Consider the following 11,414-nt stretch of genomic DNA (forward strand, 5'->3'; position numbering starts at 1 on the left):
ATATGGCATTTAAAAATAAGAACATAAAACACATCATCACAAGTCTTCTCCACTTCTGTCTGTCCGCAGCCAGTACAGCAATTACGTCAGGGCTCAAGTCATCTTCCGCGTCCCCCAGCAGGTTCAGGACGTAGGTCAGGAAGCTGGTCATCTGGCTTTACAGTTATTTACAGTTGCTTTATTCTATAGGTAGCCTGGGTACCATCCGGATAGTAGTTCGCTCCTATGTTCGCTGGAAACACAGAGAAGCGACTATATATAGTATATAATGAATGTCAGAGCTAGAAGCGACTGTATATAGTATATAATGAACACCGGAGCGAACTACTTTCCGGATGGTACCCAGGCTATTCTATGGGGGCGCTGGTTCGCAATTTTCAACGTTGTCTAGGTTCTCTTATGCAAAGGAAGGGACTTTTCTGAGGAAGGGAATTGTCCTTCTAGGCGGGGCACCACTGCTTCCTCGTCTGGACCAGCTGCACCTGGAACATCATTCAGTCACTAAACATTGTAGATTCAGCACCAGGGACAGCAACACTGCTGGGGAAAACACCATTCAGAACATATGTCTTATCTGCACAGAGTAGGTTTGATGAAAACCTATGATTGGTGGCATGTTTATGTCTGCGGGTGTGCTGTGAAAAGTTCAGCTGTCTCATGTGTGTGTGTTGGGGGGGTCTTCATGGGTAGCAACTGGAAAGGAAAGTAATAAATGAAAGTGATCTCGAATCAGTTTTAGCTCACTGAGGAGCTAGTCGTCGTGACAGAGAGGACAGACGTCATGTACAGTATTTACAGGTTCATTGTACCGGCGGGGAAATTCCCCTAGCTCTTTTCAACAAGCACAATGAACAGCGGACTACGGCTTAATGTCAGTAGCATGTCGGGTGAGCATGAAAATAGAGAGGAAACATTCCTCAGCTAACTGACATCTTTCTCAAACATCTGGAGTCGCATAGTTCCGTGATGAGAACTTTTATTCAGCCTGCCAGCATAACGGCATTTGGAATATAGAGTTCAAGTAATATCTTTCAACCTAACATCCAATGTATGAATAGTACACTTTTCAGTGCTGTATGCGGACTATACAGTTTTGCTATTTATTTATTTATTCATTTATTGATCTTATAGGGTCGTCCCTTCAGTCTAAATGACTGATTTCCAAGGGAGCCCTGCGACAATCAACATAAACAATAATCATACAACATAAAACGTAAATAATCGAACATAGGAGTAATATTTGTAGATATATCTCCATGTACTTCAAGAAGTGAGAAGAAAGTATTATATCCAACTATTAACGATAGTATTATCATGTTTCCTATACAGATACGTGGTATTTTATACTATTTCCATTTAGATTTCTTCGCACGCTCGCATCATTTTGGGCGTTCTCAGAGAATGTCATCCATATAACATAATCAACATGGCCTTATAAAAATCCTAATTCACGCGATCATTTGATCAGAATCGATTTTAAAGAAAATAAGCCATATTTGAAAGAAGAGTGATGTTTCTATATCAACGGTAAATGCATGCAATAAGCCATGCCCCGTTCTGCATGCTTAAGACGCTATTCTACAACTGAGCTGCAATGGCAGATATCCTGTGTCGCCATCCGCCCCAAACAAGCTGATCGAGGCAGTAAAAAAGAATTGGGTAACTCCCAATCTCGTTTCAGCATTGGACATGCAGCGTGCGCGTCTGCATTGATAATGAGATTTTAATTACACAGATCAATTTTTCATCCTATACTATACTATATTGCCGATGAAGGTTAGACATCAAGGTGATAAGACAGCCCCAAAACAGCTTGTCTTCAGCTTGACTTTGCCTTACCTTTTTCTTTGGAATCCAAATTGTCTTTAGTCTGAATTTGTCTTACCACGTTTCCGATTGGACATCTGAAATTGTCTTCATTCATAGTTAGAGTTACTGTTTAAAAGACCAGATCACTAAAGTGTCACTAACGAAAACTGGTGGATTCCAGTTGAAACGTCTGACCGTTTCCAAAACCATATCCAGTTGCTCGAGTAACTGTTTTTGTGCTATACTATATTGATCCTTTGGCCTAGCTCAACCTAACTTACTTTACTTATAGGGCCTTCACACGGAAATCGAATTAGCAGGAATCAAGCCGAACCAGCCGGAATGAAGTATTTGCAAACTTCGTGTCACATTCGGGGCCATTCGGGTGGGAATTCCAAATGGGCCTTAAATCCCCTTCACACGAGAAGGAATGAGCCGGAATGCCGTCAGAATGAAAAGTCTTGTCTATTCCTGTGAATTCGTAGTGCATTCTAGACATTCTTACGGCATTCGAAATATTCTTTCGGCCACATTCTGGCAGGATTCGAGGTGGCTTGCCGTTTCGGTTCTCCATCGAATGAGATAAGAATGTTTCGAACAGTGTTAGAAAGCCGTAGAATGCAGTCAGACTGCAGTCAGAATAGTTAGAATACACTAAGAATCCACTACGAACGCCATTCGATATTTCTCCACTTCGAATGCACTTCGACAGCTTTTAACATGTCAAAAACTTTCGAGCCAGCCAAAAGAACGAGGACGAATATCTCGAATGCAGTAAGAATGTTTAGAATACAGTACGGATTGCGAGGAATTGCCACGAATAGAAAAAAATTTCATTCGGACGGCAGTCCGGCTCATTCGTGCTCTCGTGTGAAGGGGGCTTTACTTTGGTCGAGCTCCCGCTCGAGCCAAGCTTGAAAGTCGTCTCCACTCCTCGTCTCGCTCAACCTAAGCGAACAGGTAGGTGGTAGTAACCAGAATAACGTGAGCCAGAATAACCGAGGCCAGTCCACCACCACTTACTGTAGCAGCATTCGACTCTGAGTCTGTCAAAAAACAAAGGTACATCGTGAATTTGTAAAACTTTTTATCCCAACAAGAGAGAGATGTGCTATAAGTAGATGTACACAAGTATTGCTACAAATGAATTATGAAGAGGCACATATGCGTTGATGCACTTTAGGTAGCTACTAAAGGACGATTTTGGTGCGTGAAATTTGAATGTTCATTATTCATCGCAATACTTTCAGATTAATTGCAACACGGTTTTATCAACGATTCTTTTATGTTTAGAAGTCTCTTGAACTGACATAGTGTCTTTGCGCTCACCCGTAATCAGGTCTGTGTTCTTACCGCCGTTGGTCAGACGGGCTGCAGTGCCGGTGGTCACAGCCTCATTCACAGTTGTGACGTCAGGAGCCCCTGTTGTGGTTTCTGTAGGAAAGTCAGAACACATTTGTGAGTTTCGTCATCCAAAACTCACAATTTACGCGGATGACATAAAACATGAGTTTTCAATCTACAGTAACACTAACAAACAAGACAAACGACAACATAAAATAGTATTTACGCATATAGCAAAGCCGTACACTGCCTGGATGCATAGTTTATCCAGTAGCATGTCATTAAATGTGATAAACACAGTCTATAAACTGGAGTATGGTCATCATCTTGGATTTTCGGTAATTTGATATAACAGTGGTATCGATATCTGGCTGTTTGTGAATACGACCAGACCTGTGTCCATATTTATATACATATACACATACACATACACATACATATACATATACGTATACATATACGTATACGTATACATATATATATATATAGATATACGTATACATATACATATACGTATACGCATACATATACGTATACGCATACATATACGTATACGTATATATATACATATACATACACATATACGTATACGTATACATATACATATATGTATACATATACATATTCATAGACATGTGTAGTAGATTGAATAACTGATCATGTGCAGTGGTGGGTTCTAAACAAACCAAAGAGTGGAAAACATCGTTCATAGATACAGACGTGGTTCAGGACGTGGTTCAACCTTACCGTGCGAGGCACACGCATCCTCTTCACCGGGCCCTGAAAGATACAAACGGCACAGATGGAAACCCCCTGATTGACATTATAGCGAATAAACCTGCCAATTTTTCCCTTGTTGGTTAGATGAAGTTTACTTTGTTTCATAATTTACTATATACAGATGGATTTTCATGAGGTTGAGTATGGTAGCCGACTGAACAATACCATTTTTTGTTTGAAAGGTATGAAAAATTCCATTATACAAGAACACATATTTTTTGTAAATAGTTTCATCGCGTTGGTACATCACTAAATAAGGAGACTCTTTTTACACAAACGTTGTTTTATTCACATCTACGTTTTGATCACTATCACCTTCCTCGGTGTGATTCTGACTGCTTCACATGGTAATGCAGCTACAGGTGTTAACCCTTACTATATGTATATAATATGTCAATACTTAATGTTTGGGACCACATCTGTACGCAGCCACACCTACAACAGTACTGTAGCACAATATGAACCAGTCAGAATTGCCCTGAGAATAGTGACAGACGGTCACCGAAACGTAGGTGTAAAAAAAAACATCGGTTGTGTAAAAAAAAATCTTTTCATTCAAATCTCTTGATTCAAAAGCATACACCGTACAGTAAGGATAGGGAGGAGTGGAGAAGGAGGGTCCTGCATGCTTCCCGTTTTGGCATCTGGCGATGTCCTCGACTGACTGACTGACTGACACCGTACACAATACAATTACAAAAGGCGGAATGTGACAAAACTACCAATTTGGCAGATGAAGCAGTGCTGCACATCGCAGAAGGTGTCGTCCCAGGCAATCCCATCGCCGTATATAGCATCGTATACGTACAACACCATCCCGCAGTTAGCGCCGTCGTTGTTGCTGGGCTCCTCCGGGGCCCAGTTGGAGAAGTCACAGTCGCTGAGAGGAGTTCCGTCGGACCAGGCCCACGTGCCATCACCCTATGCATCAGAATAAAACTCTTGTTACATGCGTGATTATAACATATACATATTTACTACATGGTTAAACACTTATGTGGAACTAGGTGTTCCCCACGGGTAGGTCACGGCGTCTATATCTTACCGGGTCACGGATTCGTTTTGTGTCCGACTTAAACTCAGTCTTGTACCTCTCCGACCCAAGTCAGGTAGCCATTTTTACACCTGGGTGAAGTGCGGAAGGTTGTGAGCACAACTTCGGGGGCACGGCGAGTATCGTCCCGAGCCTAACACTCGGCCGCAAGGAGTTTATAGAAAACTTAAGGTAGCATTCCCCTCTACGTCGTTGAAGGTGACCAATTCAGGTAATAAGATACGCCAGAAAGCAGTTACTCAAGCAACTGGATATGGCCTTGGAAACGTTCAACTCTTCATAGCATAGAACTTCTCTCCAACAAGATCTCTCCAGTGTCACTGACGAAAGACACAGAATGGTGTCTGAAACCGTTTCCAAAATCATATCCAGTTGCTTGAGTAACTGCTTTTTGGCATAACATCATAATGTGGCACTTACTCCGGCATTCTGCAGCCCGATGAAGCAGCCCTCGCCCCAGTACATGTCAAGAAAATCCGCAAACGATAAGTTAAGTATCAGGGAGAGGATTAAGTCCTGAAGCTCCGGGGTCTTCAGGTCAGCAAGGTGCCCTCCGTCCACTGCGCAGGCTCGCTGCGCATCTTGGTACGTCATCGCTCGGCGCGTGACCACCTTGTAGAAGGTTCCGTTCCGCTCGGTGTAGTCGAGCACTGTGGCAGGGGAGGAAATATGCAAGACTTAGCGTTTGGGACCGCATCACTAAGCAGCGACACCTATCGCTGCAGTGCATCTACATGTGAACCAGGTAGAACTGCCCTGAAGAAGGTGACAGACGGTCACCGAAACTTCGGCGTTCAAGCTTGAGTTTATGTTTATGTTTATCCAGGGATTTTCCGACCTGATCAAACGATTCATGCAGAAACTCACCCGGATCACCACAATCCGCTTCGTCCTCGAGACCCGGACAGTCGCCGTAGACGCCGTCACACCACAGCGATGCCGGGATGCAGCTCCAGTCCGGGCACCGGCGTTCGGCCTCCGCGCACTCAGCAGTCACTGGGTCTGGGCGAGGGACAGTCGGAGGACGTTTATGGCAATATAAATCCGCACTGATACGTCGATGAAGGTTAGACATCCAGGTTATAAGATACGCCAACTAGCAATTACTCAAGCAACTGGATGTGATTTCGTAAATGGTCAGATGTTTCAGATAACATCCAGTGTCCTTGGTCAGTGACACTGAAGAGATCTAGTTGTAGAGCATGCTTTAAAATATATCCTACCTATGAATTGATATGGCAAATAGCTCAAGACGATTTTACTAGTCCAATAGGAGACAAGTAAGACAAGTTAAGACAAAGTTAATGCAAACGAGTTAAACAAAAAAATTAAAAGAATTAACAAAAAACGTTGCGCATTTCACTACCATGATTACTTCTTTGTGCTCTAGATGTTTAAATTAAGGGGCGGTATAACCCCGCCGTGTGTAAACATGTGCGAACATGTGTGTATGGCGGCTTTGAAAAGGTGTCCATTGACACCTGTTCCGTCATGCCCTCCATTTTCATCGTATATAGAGAATCCTTATAAATGAATAAATAAAATAGAAAGGTAATATTTGCAATCAAATACAGAATGTTACCTTCACATGTTGTAGTCTAACACTGGCAACTGTTTTGTTCATTCTTATTTGAACACATTTCTAAATGTAGTGACCCGAGCCCCTCTAGATCTGACATTTGCTACATTATGTAACCGAACACCACATGGTGCCTGCTACTTTACCGGTTACCATGGTGACAGCCGTCTGGTCCAGGTCGTTGACCTTATTTGTGCGGAAAAGAAGAAGAAGAAACAAAGCTAAAACAATATGTTCCCTTCTGTGAAGGTAACATAATAAATATTTACCTGGTTCCCTGAAGTCGACGCAGGGCTGACAGGAGCAGTGTGCCGCAGTGTTGCCGCACCAGCCAAACGGTGAGCAGCAGGGATGCAGACTGGCGGGGTTACATTCAGCAGGGCTGCCGGCATCAGCAGGGCTCGGGTACCGCGGCCCGCATCGCAGGTCCCCACGCCAAGCTGGTAGAAAAAAATATATATAAGTAAGGTTCTGCCATTAAACCGGTGCAATGGCTGAGTGGGTAGAGTGTTCGCTTTGTATTCTGGAGGTCGTGAGTTCGATTCCCCGGACGAGTCATACCAAAGATTCTAAAAATGGTACATGCTGCTTTCTCTGCTTATCACTCAGCACTAATGAGGAAGAGTATGGAAGTTAAACACACATCACTACCAGCGGACCAGCCCCCTGCTGTAGTGGCTTGCACATGTGTGGCCCAAGGACTTCGAAGTGGAGATGGGCGCCACCCTACGCGTCTGTAGATGCATGGGCAAACTTTAACTTTTTGTCTGCCATTAGGATCGGTCACACGTATGATTTCCGTATTGCCATTCTGTTGCGTCGCGGAAGGTTAGACATCCAGGTAATAATTCCATAAAGCAACTCAAGCAACTGGATATGACTTTGGAAGCGGTCTGTGTATACATTTCGCATTTTGTGCGACCCTAAACAAATGTAAAAAGATCGACTTTAGATAAAGGCACAAACAAACAAACAAACAAAGAGAAGCAAGCCTTACCACATGACGGTACGTCACAGTACTCCCATCGGGTTAAGGAGTCCTTGGTGAAGCACCACACTCCGGGTTCGCCGTCCGGGTTCCGGCAGTAGTTCTGCTCCAGTCCGGAGGACGGATGATTGACAGGTGTCAGGGTGTGTTGATGAGGTGTCTGCCTGTCCCAGAGCTGACATGTCCTGCCTGTTGCTGTCACAGAGACGGTGCCTCGATAGAACGTTCCGTTTCCATCCTGGCAATTATCTACTTGCAGAGATAACCAATTTAGATGCAGAGGAATTTCTAACTATAGATAGGTAACATAAAGACTCATAAGGACTTAAACGATATAACCTGTATTTCTGTTATAATAATTATGATAATAATAATAAAGAAGTTTATTTGCAAGTTCGTGCCCGAGGGCTAATTGCAAGTACATGGTATAAACATAGTAGATATACAAGTGACAATGGACAATTATGAACAATATTCTACTGTAATACTTTGTCTGACCCTTGCCTCTTCCCTCATGACCTCAATGAAAAGCGGACTGCAGGCCGATTTGAGCTTTCGTGAATAAATAGGGTTCAAACAAACATTTCCAATTAAATCTACAATGTCCACCTTCAAATGGTCTATATTAACAAAATACAGCTCTGTTTATTCTAACTCAAGCACACATTTGATATGTATGATGACCAACCCGTGCAGTTCTCTCTTACCCACAAGTTGCTACATGATGTAATCGGACCCCTCCGAGTGTCGGACACACCCCAAGTAACCATGGTAACAGCTGTCAACAGGTCATTGACTTTATTTTCTTTGAGAAGAATAAAAGGATGAAACGTATCTAAACCAATATGTTCCCCTTCCATTGCGGTTAACTTTAATATTGTACGTATAAAGCAGAGGAAGACGAACAATCCTTTTATTCCCAATTGTTCCTTTAACCATAACAAAAGAACCGTCTTGTTTTAAGACGCCACCATGACATACCCCAGATTTCCCACATTCAGGGACGAACAGAAAGTCTTAAAATCACAGAACCCACAGATTGTAGAAAAAAGTGGGACTTTTTGTCTTCCCGGTTTTGAAATGTGATGTAGGCCTTACCGGTACAGTCCGGCACGTCGCAGTACTCCCATCGCTGGTCCGGATCCGTGGTGTAGCACCAAACCCCCACGGGATCCCCATCCGGATTCCGGCAGTAGTTCTCCTCCAGTCCGGATGACGAGTAAAAATAAGGAGTCCGGGTGTGTGAGTGAGGCGTCTGACTGTCCCAGCGTTGGCACGTTCTGCCCGTCTCAGTCACCGCGACTGTTCCTCGGTAGGATGATCCTGTTCGTGTTTTACAGCCTAACGACAGAGGAAAGAGGCTTTATAATCTCCAAACAGATCCTACGAAAGCATAAGATAGTATCAAAAGCTGCCAGAAGGGTGAAGTCGGCCTTGGAGTGCATTTGGCTACATGGCAAATGTACACCTCTTGGCTGACTCCTTGGCCAGTTTACTACTATCGTATGCCATCATGGGATCTGCTTGGAGATTAATGCTTTAGGCTCAGGTCAAATTTGAAAAAAAAGGGTCCCTGCCGGGCAGTTTACGGGTTGTTTTTTGAGCACATTAAGGCGTTGGCCCGTGGGGCCCCTTGCGGCTCCCGGGGTATTCTTTTGCCATTTTTGATCATTTAGTTTGCTTATTATTAAATTGCCAATTGAACGATTCTTCATATTTACTGTTCTCATTCTGGTATGTTGTCGGCTGGTTGGTCTCCACCGGCGTCTGAGATGGCTCTGCTGGGGGACTGGTTGGCTCTGCTGGGGGACTGGTTGGCTCTGCTGGGGGACTGATTCTTCATATTTACTGTTCTCATTCTGGTATGTTGTCGGCTGGTTGGTCTCCACCGGCGTCTGAGATGGCTCTGCTGGGGGACTGGTTAGCTCTGCTGGGGGACTGGTTGACTCTGCTGGGGGACTGGTTGACTCTGCTGGGGGACTGGTTGGCTCTGCTGGGGGACTGGTTGGCTCTGCTGGGGGACTGGTTAGCTCTGCTGGGGGACTGGTTAGCTCTGCTGGGGGACTGGTTGACTCTGCTGGGGGACTGGTTGACTCTGCTGGGGGACTGGTTGGCTCTGCTGGGGGACTGGTTGGCTCTGCTGCGGGACTGGTTGACTCTGCTGGGGGACTGGTTGGCTCTGCTGGGGTACTGGTTGGCTCTGCTGGGGGACTGGTTGGCTCTGCTGGGGGACTGGTTGTCTCTGCTGGGGGACTGGTTGGCTCTGCAATGGCTGAGACAACGATTATCAGACTTATGTATTCATCACAACCATTTCCAACATCTATCCTAACAAAATACAGCTCTGTTTATTCTAACTCAAGCACACATTTGATATGTATGATGACCAACCCGTGCAGTTCTCTCTTACCCACAAGTTGCTACATGATGTAATCGGACCCCTCCGAGTGTGGGACACACCCCCAGTAACCATGGTAACAGCTGTCTGGTACAGGTCATTGACTTAATTTTCTTTGAGAAGAATAAAAGGATGAAACGTATCTAAACCAATATGTTCCCCTTCCATTGCGGTTAACGTTCATATTGTTCGTATAAAGCAGAGGAAGGCGAACAATCATTTTATTTCCAATTGTTCCTTTAACCATAACAAAAGAACCGTCTTGTTTTAAGACGTCACTATGGCATACCCAAGATTTCCCACATTCACGGACGAACAGAAAGTCAGCTTTCTCTTAAAATCACAAAACCCACAAATTGTAGAAAAAGTGGGACTTTTTGTCTTCCCGGTTTTGAATTGTGATGTAGGCCTTACCGGTACAGTCCGGCACGTCGCAGTACTCCCATCGCTGGTCCGGATCCGTGGTGTAGCACCAAACCCCCACGGGATCCCCGTCCGGATTCCGGCAGTAGTTCTCCTCCAGTCCGGATGACGGGTAAAAATAAGGAGTCCGGGTGTGTGAGTGCGGTGTCTGACTGTCCCAGCGTTGGCACGTCCTGCCCGTCTCAGTCACCGCGACTGTTCCTCGGTAGGATGATCCAGTTCGTATTTTACAGCCTAACGACAGAGGAAAGGGGTTTTATAATCTCCAAACATATCCTCCGGCAGCATAAGATAGTATTAAAAGCTGCCAAAAGGGTGAAGTCGGCCTAGGAGTGCGTTTGGCTACATGGCAAATAAACACCTCTTGGCTGACTACACTCCTTGGCCGTTTGGTACTATCTTGTGCCATTGTAGGATCTGCTTGGAGTTTAAAGCTTTAGGCTTAGGTCAAATTAAAAAAAAAAGTCCCGGCCGGGAAGTTCAATGGTTGTTTTGGGGGCACTTTCAGGCGTGCCCCCTACGAGGCCCCGTGGGGCACCTTGCGGCTCCAAGGGTATTTTTTTTTTTCATTTTTATCATTTAGTTTGCGGACGAACAGAAAACAACTTTTCTGTTAAAATTACAAAACCCACAAATTGTAGAAAAAATGGGGCTTCCTCTTCCTCTGCATCCAAAAAAGAAGTCAAACCAAACCTGTCTAGATAAGTCAACACTAGTATTCTAGTAGTCTTTTTGTATGATAGTATTTATCACTGTCTATTGTTACAGGACTGGTATAGTCCATGTCTTGTTTCTACCATGTACTTGCAAATTAGCCTACCGGCATGAATGTGCAAATAAGTTTTCTTATAATTGAATTGTTACTTGAATGATTATTCGTATTTACCAGTCTGATTTTGGTATGCTGTCGGCTGGGTGGTGTCCACCGGCGTCTGAGCTGTCTCTGCTGGGGGACTGGATGGGCCTGCCATAACAAAGGAAACATTTTTGTTAATTTATTTTGCAGCTGCACTGCCGTCTTGCTGCGGCCTGCGAGATC

At 44.4% G+C, this 11,414-nt stretch overlaps 1 long non-coding RNA gene across 1 annotated transcript; it reads right to left on the reverse strand.

The window, feature by feature from the left end:
* Window positions 1-3,195: 3,195 nt before the first annotated feature.
* LOC118427867 lies at window positions 3,196-4,848 on the reverse strand. Its single transcript, XR_004832596.1, has 3 exons — window positions 4,656-4,848; window positions 3,901-3,933; window positions 3,196-3,243 (listed from the first exon to the last, which is right to left on the reverse strand). It is a non-coding gene; the product is annotated as an uncharacterized LOC118427867 (long non-coding RNA).
* Between the last annotated feature and the right edge of the window lie 6,566 nt (window positions 4,849-11,414).

Source organism: Branchiostoma floridae, chromosome 12 (genome assembly GCF_000003815.2).
Source record: "Branchiostoma floridae strain S238N-H82 chromosome 12, Bfl_VNyyK, whole genome shotgun sequence".
NCBI classification, from domain to species: domain Eukaryota; kingdom Metazoa; phylum Chordata; class Leptocardii; order Amphioxiformes; family Branchiostomatidae; genus Branchiostoma; species Branchiostoma floridae.